The sequence below is a fragment of the Macadamia integrifolia genome, chromosome 13, assembly GCF_013358625.1.
Source record: "Macadamia integrifolia cultivar HAES 741 chromosome 13, SCU_Mint_v3, whole genome shotgun sequence".
In the NCBI taxonomy this organism is placed as follows: Eukaryota; Viridiplantae; Streptophyta; class Magnoliopsida; order Proteales; family Proteaceae; genus Macadamia; species Macadamia integrifolia.
In genome coordinates, this window is record NC_056569.1 from 13157097 (window position 1) to 13167270 (window position 10174).

Below are 10174 nucleotides of genomic sequence, written 5' to 3' on the forward strand. Positions count from 1 at the left end.
AGAGGTTACAACCGTTAAAGCTGAGTCGTGTCAAGAGCAAGTTGGCAAACACATGTTTGGCTACAATAGTGATCCATGGTTAATACACATGCCACCCACCTAGTGGCTGGTCAAATTTAACTACATTAATATTGATAGATCTAATCAGAGTCTTAAAACTATTGGCAACATTCTTCTTCCGCAAAAAAAACAAAAAAAAAATGAAGGAGAAAGAAGGAGGGAATTGAATAGAAAAATGAGAAAAGGGGAGAAAGAGAAGAAGATAAGACGATTTTGATTAAAAAAATAAAAGTAAAGAGAAGAAGAGTGGCAGATTTGTAGAGAGAGAGAGAGAGAGAGAGAGAGAGAGGTGAGGAGGTAGTCGGTTTTGGAATTTCCACTCACCCATTTTTAGTGTTGCATGTCCAGACTCCGTGGTGATATTTTTTATGTTTTCTTAAACGAAAGGATGCTTTGAATTAGGGGAACTTTAAGAATAGAAAATGTCAAAAAATTGTTAAAAATGGAAGGTCACACCATTATAGTATTGGATAGATCTGTAAACTAAACCAAAACGGGTAACCTAAGTAGTTTTTATGGGAGAAAACAAAAGCTGACTTGTACTCTATATAGTCTATATGCGTTTTTTCGTAAGCCTATAGTCTATATGGCTCTTTTACCAAAAGAAGACTACATAGGACATTTTTCTATTAGAGTAGTAGTGAGATTTTTTTTCCTCTCTCTCTCTCTCTTATAGTTTTCTCGGGAAAAAAACTAATTTTATAAATTATAATCTTATATTTCTTTTGGTCAGGTAGAGAAGAGAGAGACATGTTAGAAATAGGAAGAAATTACAATTTAAAAATTTTCACTTATCTTCGGTTGAGTTGAACAAGTGGCAATATTAAACCATTGGGTTGAACAAGTGGCAATATTAAACCGCAGTGGAGGGTGATGCGGTAAAAATTGACCGGATGATCTTCCCTGCAGTTCCTAGTGCTTTAGCTGACCTGCACAGAAGAGATGACAGGGGAGAGCCGGGCTGACCCGACAGGGGACTCTCTGATGCCTAAGTCAGATCTTTCCATAGTAGATGCTCAAGAGAGCTTTTCCAGTAAAAGAAGAAGTGAGTGATCGAACCTCTGTGATGGAGGCTTACCATGGTATTTATAGGCTCCTGATGGAGGGAGAGTGGGAGATGATTGTGAAGAGTCATGTTTAGGCATGGAGTCCTTGAGGGGAGTGGCTGTGTGATTCTGAGAATATTCTGGGTCTTAGGTTATTCTAGCGGAATATTCCTCTCTTATCTCGGAAAGGCCAACTATGTGAGGGATAGATGTCTATGGTGACGTGTAGTGGATAGAGTCCTATCCTTCTAAATAGGGATTACATTCCTTGAATGTAGGGGTGGACGAAAGCACATTTCTGAAAATCTTATTGTTGACGTCGGGCCGAGGTGGCAGCAAGACCTGATGGAGGGCCGAGGTGGTAGCACGGCCTGATGGAGCGTCGAGGTGGTAGCAAGACCTGATGGAGGGCCGAGGTGCCAGCACTAATTGATGGAGGGCCGAGGTGGCAGCACGGCCTGATGGAGGGCCGAGGTGGCAGCAAGGCCTGATGGAGGGCCGAGGTGCCAGCACAGCCTGATGGAGGGCCGAGGTGGCAGCACGAGTTGGTGGAGGGCCGAGGTAGCAGCACGGTCTGATGGAGGATCGAGGTAGCAGCAGGGCCAGATGGAGGGCTGAGGTGGCAGCACGGCCTGATGGAGGGCTGAGGTGGAAGTATGGCCAGATAGTGGGCCAAGGTGTAGCATGGTCAGGACCGGTCCTTGACCGTGTCGTGGTTGGGAAGAAATACCCTCATCACTAGCCCCCTGTTTTAGCGGTTCAGCTCGGACAGCTAGGGCATTAAATTCCACTGACATTTCTGATCGTGTGCCATCCACTCGATGTGAAATGTGCTTTTTATTCCATGTGTCTTAGAGCCGTTACCTCACCTCGGGCAGGCAAAGAGACCGCTCCTGTCCGCCGTTGATTTCGACAAGATCCAACCATTCATTCTCCACCGCCTTCTCCTATAAATAGTGCACATCTTTCCCAAAAGTCTTATCATTCGATCTTATGATCAAGTCAGCTCAGCTCGCTCCCATCCTCAGCACAGACTATCAAAGAGTTTTAAAGCACCACGGTGTCGTGAACAACGCTCCTTCTCACTCGTCCTGCAACAAGTACGATTATGGTTATGACTCGTCGGTCCTCTGCTCAGCCTTCCGCATACCCTAGCACTAGTCCCAGAGATCCCAACATGGCATCCACGCATGATCCAGACTCACCCAACAAGACCCCCTTGACTACCGTGAGGCCTGGGGAAAATCACCCTGAGTGCCCTATTCCAAATCCTTTGTCCTCTAGTGACGACACTTCCAGTAGTCAGAGCTCTGACGACAGCCTCGGCTCTGATGGTAGCTCAGGCTCAGGCAGTAGCTTGGGCTCTGAGTCTGTGGAGGTGGTCTCGCCAGAGACTGTCCTGAGCAGGGCTAGGGCTGGCTAGACTGCCTCAGCTCAGCCCCCAGTGCCGTGGCAACAAGTACTCCGGGTGTGGGCCCCTCGGGTGCTGAAGTCTTTGAGGCCAACTAGGTAGAGTCTGAGGGGGAAGGCTCCGCCTCCTCCTCTGGAGAGAAGAAGACCACAGTGAATACCCCAAGCATCTTGATGCCCAAGGTGCTTAACCTGATCCAAAGCCAATATGGCATCCCAGATTACGTGGTTATGCGTGTCCCAGACTAGAACGAAAGAGTGGATGCCTCTGGGGATAAGGTTGCCCTTTATGATGTGGCCTTCCAGAGTGGTCTAAGGATTCCTGTGCTGGAGCTAGTCACCTCGGTCCGAGAACACTGGTCCAGAGCGGACTGTTCTTGGCTTTGAGGTGTTTGTCTCGAAGCTGGGTCGGACCGCAATGCTGGACCTTTGTAGGAAGATGTTTTTGGTGAAGAGGCACACCTCAGGGTGGTGTTACTTCACCAAGAGGGAGAGGGATGGTCCTTACAGTGACCTGAAGATGTTCCCCAACATGCCCTCCTCGGTGAAGAAGTGGAAGGAGAGGTACTTCTACGTGGCAATGGAGGGGAACCCCTTCAAGAGCAGCTGGGTCAAGCCCACCCTCTCCATGCTGAACCAAGCACCCAAGCTCTCCCCAGTTGATCTCCAAACATATCAAATGTGTTTGGGTGGGGAGGCTGTGGATGTTCGAATACTGCAGGATGAAGACTTCCTCTGGGAGTTTGAGCTGAGTGAAGTCCCTGGTGAGGGTCCGATCGAGTCCAGTTATCAGCTCAATTTTTTTATGTTTTAGCCTGTTCCCAGTACTGATAAAGCTCGGTTCTTTCTCATCTTGCAGTGGTTAATGTGAAGGTAGACAATAAGGCCCTGGCCGTAGCGGCAGCAGAGGCAAGGAAGAAAGATGCAACCTAGCAGGCTACCAAGAAGGCCAGTGACAAGGGCAAGGCCATGGCAGCCCCAACCCGGGTGTGAAGGTCGCCCCTCCCACTGGCGCAGGCAACAAGTCCTCGCCCCTTATTATTAGGGGCAAGCAAGGGAAGGAGATGCCCCCTCCAGTACAATATTCAGCTCGGCACAGGGCTCCGGGCTCTGTGGAGGCGAAGGAACCAGCTGGCGCGGTAGAGAAGGCGCTAAGGCAGACTGGCACACCTGACCGTGCTGGGGCAAGGTCCAATGGCAAAAAAAGGAGGCGCTTGCCAGTTGACGAGGGGCAGCACAGAAACCCTCCAAAGGTGGCCCGAATGGGGAAGCAGCCCACAGACCCCTGGGTGGACCTACTAGAGAACGGCACCGTTCTGGACCCCTTGGTAGCTCGAACTTGGTGCCACCGTAGCCATCCTAAGAAGGATGTTATCTGCGTGAGGAAGTTGCCTGACATTGACTTCGTGGAGCAGGTCTACGCCCAGATGGGGGACGTAAGTATTTCCCGCCTCTTACCCTTTATATTTATTTGAGTTCCTAGTATTCATGGCTCCACTGGATAAATGCAGGATTTTGCTTATACGGTGGAGGCCACCAGCTGGTTTTACGAACATGGTCATTACCTGCGAGAAGTTGGATGATGAGGTAAAGCGCCTACGGGGGGATCTTCATATGGCCACAGGCCAGTTGGAGAATGAGAAGAGAAAGGCTTAATCTGAGGAGCAGAGGGTGAAAGACCATGAGGAGAGGGCTAACGAGCTGGAGCGCGAGGTGGCTAAGCAGCTCAGGATCAACAACGGCCTTGTTAAAGAGAAAGACACACTTCAGAGCGACCTGGCCAAAGCTCAAGAGGCCAGCAAAAAGAAAGAAGTTGAACACTCAGGTCAGATTTTTGAGTTGGAGAAGAAACATCAATCTGAGCTAGCTTTGAACGATGAGGTCACCGCTAAGAGGTGGTTGAACTCTAAAGCTGGTCAGAAATGGCTAGTTGACGTCAACGTCTCCTCATTTTAGGCTGGCTCAGAACACGCCATTCAGTTCGTCCTTGGCAAGATGCCTGATTAAGATTTCTTTGAGTATGAGCAGTGCGCTCCTGCCCCAGCTCCCTCTGTATAGCTCGTTGGTCAGACTGAGGTCGGTGAGGAGGTGACCCAAGCCGACCCTAAAGCTACCAAGTGATCCAACTCGCTCCTTCCTGATCCAGCCCCCCAGCTTCTACAGTACTGGTGTTGTGCTTCTCCTTTTTGTCTTGTTTCTTTCTTTTTTTCCTTTTTCCCATTGTGGGAGCGATGTAATCTTCTTGCTTCTCTTCTTCTTCTTGTTTTTTTTTTTTAAATCCCATTTGGGAGTTGATATAACTTTTGAGGGTTTCTTCCCTCCATTAATGGAAAAAATTCTTTCTTCCCTCATTGTGTTTCTTTAGTTTCTGCAAGGTAGTTCCATTTTTCAATTGAACTTGATTCGGTCCTGTGTGTCTTTGTGTGGCGAAGCATCATGCCTGAACCTGGACCACCATACAAGAATGCCTAATCCGGATTTGGGATTAAGGTGCCGAACCATAGCTAGTTCTTCATGCCTTAGGTGTTAAGGTCTTGAGTTGTGAAAACTAGGGTAAGGTCTCATTGATGGTGCCGACCTAGAGCTCGGTCTTAGATGCTGCCAAGCTGGAGCTCGGTCTTTGTGCCTTAGTTACTCTTTGAGTCATCAAACTAGGGTCTGGTCTTATTGGTGCTGAGCTGGAGCTCGATCTTAGATGATGCCGAGCTGGAGCTCAGTCTTAGATGCTGTCGAGCTGGAGCTCGATCTTTATGCCTTAGTTGTGAAGGTCTTTGAGTCGCCAAACTATGGTCTGGTCTTGTGGTGCCGAGCTGGAGCTCGGTCTTTGAGTAGCCAAACTAGGGTCTGGTCTTGTGGTGCCGAGCTGGAGCTCAGTCTTAGTTGCTATCGAGCTTGAGCTCGATCTTTGTGCCTTGGATGTTAAGGTATTTGAGTCGCCAAACTAGGGTCATGTCTTGAGTAGTGTTGAGCTGTAGCTTGGTCTTAGATGCGTGTCGAGCTGGAGCTCGGTCTTCAATGCCAACAAGCTGTACTCAGTCTTAAAAGAGCCAGATATTTAGGAAAAGCTTCATAGTATATTGATGTGTGATTTGCACTTGGGACAAATACATTGCTTCAAAATAGAATCTAATCCGCTCTGTGATAAAAATTGAATAACTGAGATATGGAAGCTAATGTGCTGAAAGTATAAAATCTACAAGACTAACACCCAATCGATGGGATTTCAATGCAATCTACTGATAAAACTGTCTACTGGTGAAATTTTTTGAGATTTTCAACATTCCATGCCCTTGGTATAGCTGTACCCCCTGAGTCTGCAAGTGGTATGTATCGGGGCGCACCACTTTGGAGACTATGTAAGGGCCTTCCCAGTTCGTGCTGAGCTTGCCTGCAGCTACTTTCCTGAGGACTAAGTCACCAACTATGAATCCCCTTGGTTTGACCCTTCGGTTGTGATACTGTCGGACTTTCTGTTTGTAGGTTTCATTTCGTACAAGTGTTTTTTCCCGAACTTCGTCTATGAAGTCGATGTTTGCTTGGAGCCCGGCTTCGTTCTGTGAAGCTTCAAACACTGCTGATTCGAACAAGGGTTGGGTTACCTCCATAGGGGTTAACGCTTCAGTCCCGTAAGCCAACCGAAACGATGTCTCTCTTGTGGGGGTCCGAGCTGAGGTGCGATATGCCCAAAGTACACTGAGTAGTTGGTCTTCCCAGTTCTTTTTCTCCCGATCCAGCCTCTTCTTTATTCCATTTAGAAGTATGTGGTTGGTTTTTTCTACCTAACCGTTTGATTATGGGTGTGCTATAGTAGTGTTTCAGAAATCAATATTATAGTTACTACAGAAGAGCCTGAATTTCCAATTGTCAAATTGTCGACCATTATCCACGACCAACACCTTTGGGACACCATAGCAGTATATGACGTCGTCCTTGACGAACTTCTCCACTACCTGCTCAGTGATCCTGGCTAGAGGACTTGCCTCCACCCATTTAGTGAAGTAATCAATAGCGACAATTAAGAATTGGACACCCCCTTTTCCTTTCTTGAACTGTCCTAGAATATCCATTCCCCATTTGCGAATGGGATCAGGTAGATCACGGAACTTAGTTTTGTAACTGGGATGTGTGGTATTGGGGCGTGTACCTGACACTTAAAGCATTGTCTGACAAACTTCATTGCATCTTGTTACATGTTTGTCCAGTAGAATCCTTGGCGTAGCACCATGTAGGCTAGTGCCCTTCCCTTGATGTGTCCCCCACAAATTCCTTCGTGGACTTTGCGAAGCGTCTCTTCAACTCTGTTCGGGGGCAGGCACTTCAGCAGGGGCCAGGATATTGCCCTTTTGTAAAGTACTCCACCCTGGAGGGTGTATTTGGATGCTCTCCTTTTGACTACCCTTGCTTCTACTTGATCTCTTGGGAGATGTTCGTCACGTAAATAGTCCACGATGGGATCCATCCAGCTTAGCTCGGATTTTTGCGTATTGCTCATAGGTAGGTTTGTCTAGTACTTCAAAATATACAGAGCTTGCATAGTCCCCGAGTTCTGCTGTAGCTAGTTTGGGAGGGCATCTGCTATTGCATTTTCCTCCTGCAGGATCTGTACCATTGTGAATATGTTAAAACTGGTCACCAAATGACGTACTTCTTTCAAATACTTGGCCATTCTCTCTTCTTTGGCCTCGTATTGCCCATTGTGGTTCATGATTAGTTGGGATTCACTATGTGCGCCCAAGTCGTCTGTTATTACCGTCTTTGCGAGTTTGATTCTCGTAATCAGAGCTTCATACTCTGCCTCATTATTTGTTGCGGGGAATGCAAATCTAAGGGTCTATTATATCATGAATTTCTCAGGGCTTTTCAACACAAGTCTTGCGCCACTCCTCGTTGTGGTTCTGGATCCATCAACAAAGAACTCCCACTTTATGTTCAGCTCGGCCTCAAGCTCTGCCGCTTCTTCGATTTGTGTACATTCTACTAGGAAAGCTGCCAGCACCTGGCCCTTGATTGCGCTTCTTAGTCAGAATTCAATGTTGTGCACACTTAATTCGACAGCCCAACTTACCATACGTCCCGCTACGCTGGGTTTGTGAAGTGACTTTCTCAGTGGTTGATTAGTTAGTACAACAATGGCGTGTGCTTGGAAGTAGGGCCTCAATTTCCTGGCTGTCATGACCAACACCAGTGCAAACTTCTCAATCATTCGATACCTTGTCCCCGCTTCCAGGAGCATATGACTCACATAGTAGATGGGCCTCTGGGTCTTTGCCTCTTCTCTCACGAGGACTGCGCTAACGGCTACCACGGAGGTAGCGAGGTAAAGCTATAACTCCTCTCCAAGCTCTGGTCGGCTCAGCAGAGGGGGCCGGGTTAGGCAAACCTTGATTTCATCAAAAGCTGCTTCGCATTCCTCTGTCCAGCAAAATTTTTGTTGACCTTTTCCTCCTTTTGATAGCTTGAAGAACGGAAGACACCTATCCCCAGCTCGAGACAAGAACCTGTTAAGTGCGGCCAGGCACCCCGTCAGTTTCTGAACTTCGCAAATGTTTCTTGGTGGATGTATCTCATGAATGACCTCAATTTTTGAGGGGTTTGCCTCTATTCCCCTTTGTGACACTAGAAAGCCCAAGAATTTCCCAGAGGTTACTCCAAATGCACACTTGGTTGGATTTAGTCTCATCTGGTTCTGCCACAGGACATCGAAAGCTTCCTTCAGATCTAGCACATGATCAGTGCCTTTCGCGCTCTTGACTAGCATATCATCAACATAAACTTTCATATTTCTTCCGATCTGGCTTCTGAATGTCGTATTCACCATCCTCTGGTAAGTGGCTCCAGCATTCTTTAGGCCAAAAGGCATTGCAGTGTAGCAGTAGTTGCCCTGAGTGGTGAGGAAAGCAGTTTTCTCCTCATCTTCCACCTTCATCTTTATCTGGTTATAGCCAGAATATGCGTCCATGAAGGTCAGCATCTCGTGGTCTGCAGTCGAGTCTATGAGGGAGTCAATCCGAGGCAAAGGATAGCAGTCTTTGGGACAGGCCTTGTTCAGGTCAATGTAGTCTATGCATATCCTCTACTTCCTGTTGGACTTCGGAACCATAGCCACATTGGCTAACTAGGTCGGGTACTTTACTTCCCTCACAAACCTCGCTGCTAGGAGTTTGTCAACCTCCTCGTTGATGATGGTGTTTCGCTCAGTCGCGAAGTTCCTGCACTTTTTCTAGACAGGCTTGAAGTTAGGGTTAACGTCCAGACTGTGCTCAACTACGGCCCTGGAGATGCCTAGCATATCAGAAGCTTTCCATGCGAAAATATCAAAGTTTTCACCAAGGAAGTTCAAAATTTCATCGCGGCATTAGGAGCTCAGCAGTGCTCCGAGCTGGACTATTTTTGAAAATCTCGGCCTCAGTGATTGGGACAGTAAGTAGCTATTAAACTGGCTCGGCTTGGGTCAGGAGGCTTTCATCTCAGTAATCAATAATTTCTACCATACATGCTAGGCCTGAGCATAGTTTCTTAACAGATTTTATGAAGTTCGCATAGCATTCCCGGGATTCCTTGTGGCTGGACTTGCACTCCCCGACTCCATTGCTGGTTGGAAATTTGACTTTCATGTGCTTAGTGGACACAATCGCCCCAAGACCATTGAGACCAGGTCGGCCAAGGATTGTATTATAGGGTGAGGCGATCTTGGCGATCATAAAAGAGCCCATGATAGTGGTTGTCTGAGCTCCCTGTTCGATGGTCACACACAAGTCAACAACTCCTTCTAGCTCTGCTGGCATGCCTGAAAATCCGTACAAGGGTCCTGGGGCTGGTTTTAAGGCCCCAGTGCCAAGCCCCAGTTTTATGAAGGCTTCGTATGGCATGAGGTCAACGGAGGCTCCCGTGTCCACTAGGACCCTGTGGAAGAGGTGGTTGGCCACCACTAATTGAACCACGACAATGTCGTTGTGAGGCTAGTTCAACTGTTTCAGATCTTTGTCAGAGAACATAATGGGTGGGTCCGTTCTGAGGGCTTTGACAGGTTGTTCCATGATGCATACGAACCACGCGTGTGCTTTGGCTTTTTTGACTGATTTTGTCATGGGTCCGCCCATGATTGCTAGGATGGTTGGACCCACGGGTTGGTTATCGTAAGCGTCAGGTCGGTCCGTGGCTGGGTCCTTGGACGGCTCGGTCCTATCTCCGCTCTGCCTGGCATCATCTATCCTCGGCTCGGGCCAGTTCCCACCATATTTTTGCTTCAAATACTGGTTAAGGTATCCAGCCTTGATGAGCTCATCAATTTCCCTTTTCATAGATTTGCAGTCTTCAGTGTCATGTCCATGGTCTCGGTGGTATCAATAATACCGATTGGGGTTCCTCTCCTTTGGTTTAGCTGTCATTGGCCTGGGCCAGCGAAAATACTTCTGATCTTGGATCTCTAAGAGCAGGTTTGTTCAGGAACAATCAAGTTCATATCGCTCAGATTCAGTTATGTCAAGCGGCTGATCTGTTCTGTTCTTCTTCGGCTCGTGAGAGTCATCCCTAGGTCTCAGAGTCCTTTTCTTCTCATTCTCCAACTGATCACCCCTGTTAGCTATTCCTCTGGTGGCCAGAACTTCCTCCATGTTGGCATATTGATTGCACCGTCTCAACAGTTCAGGCATTGTTTC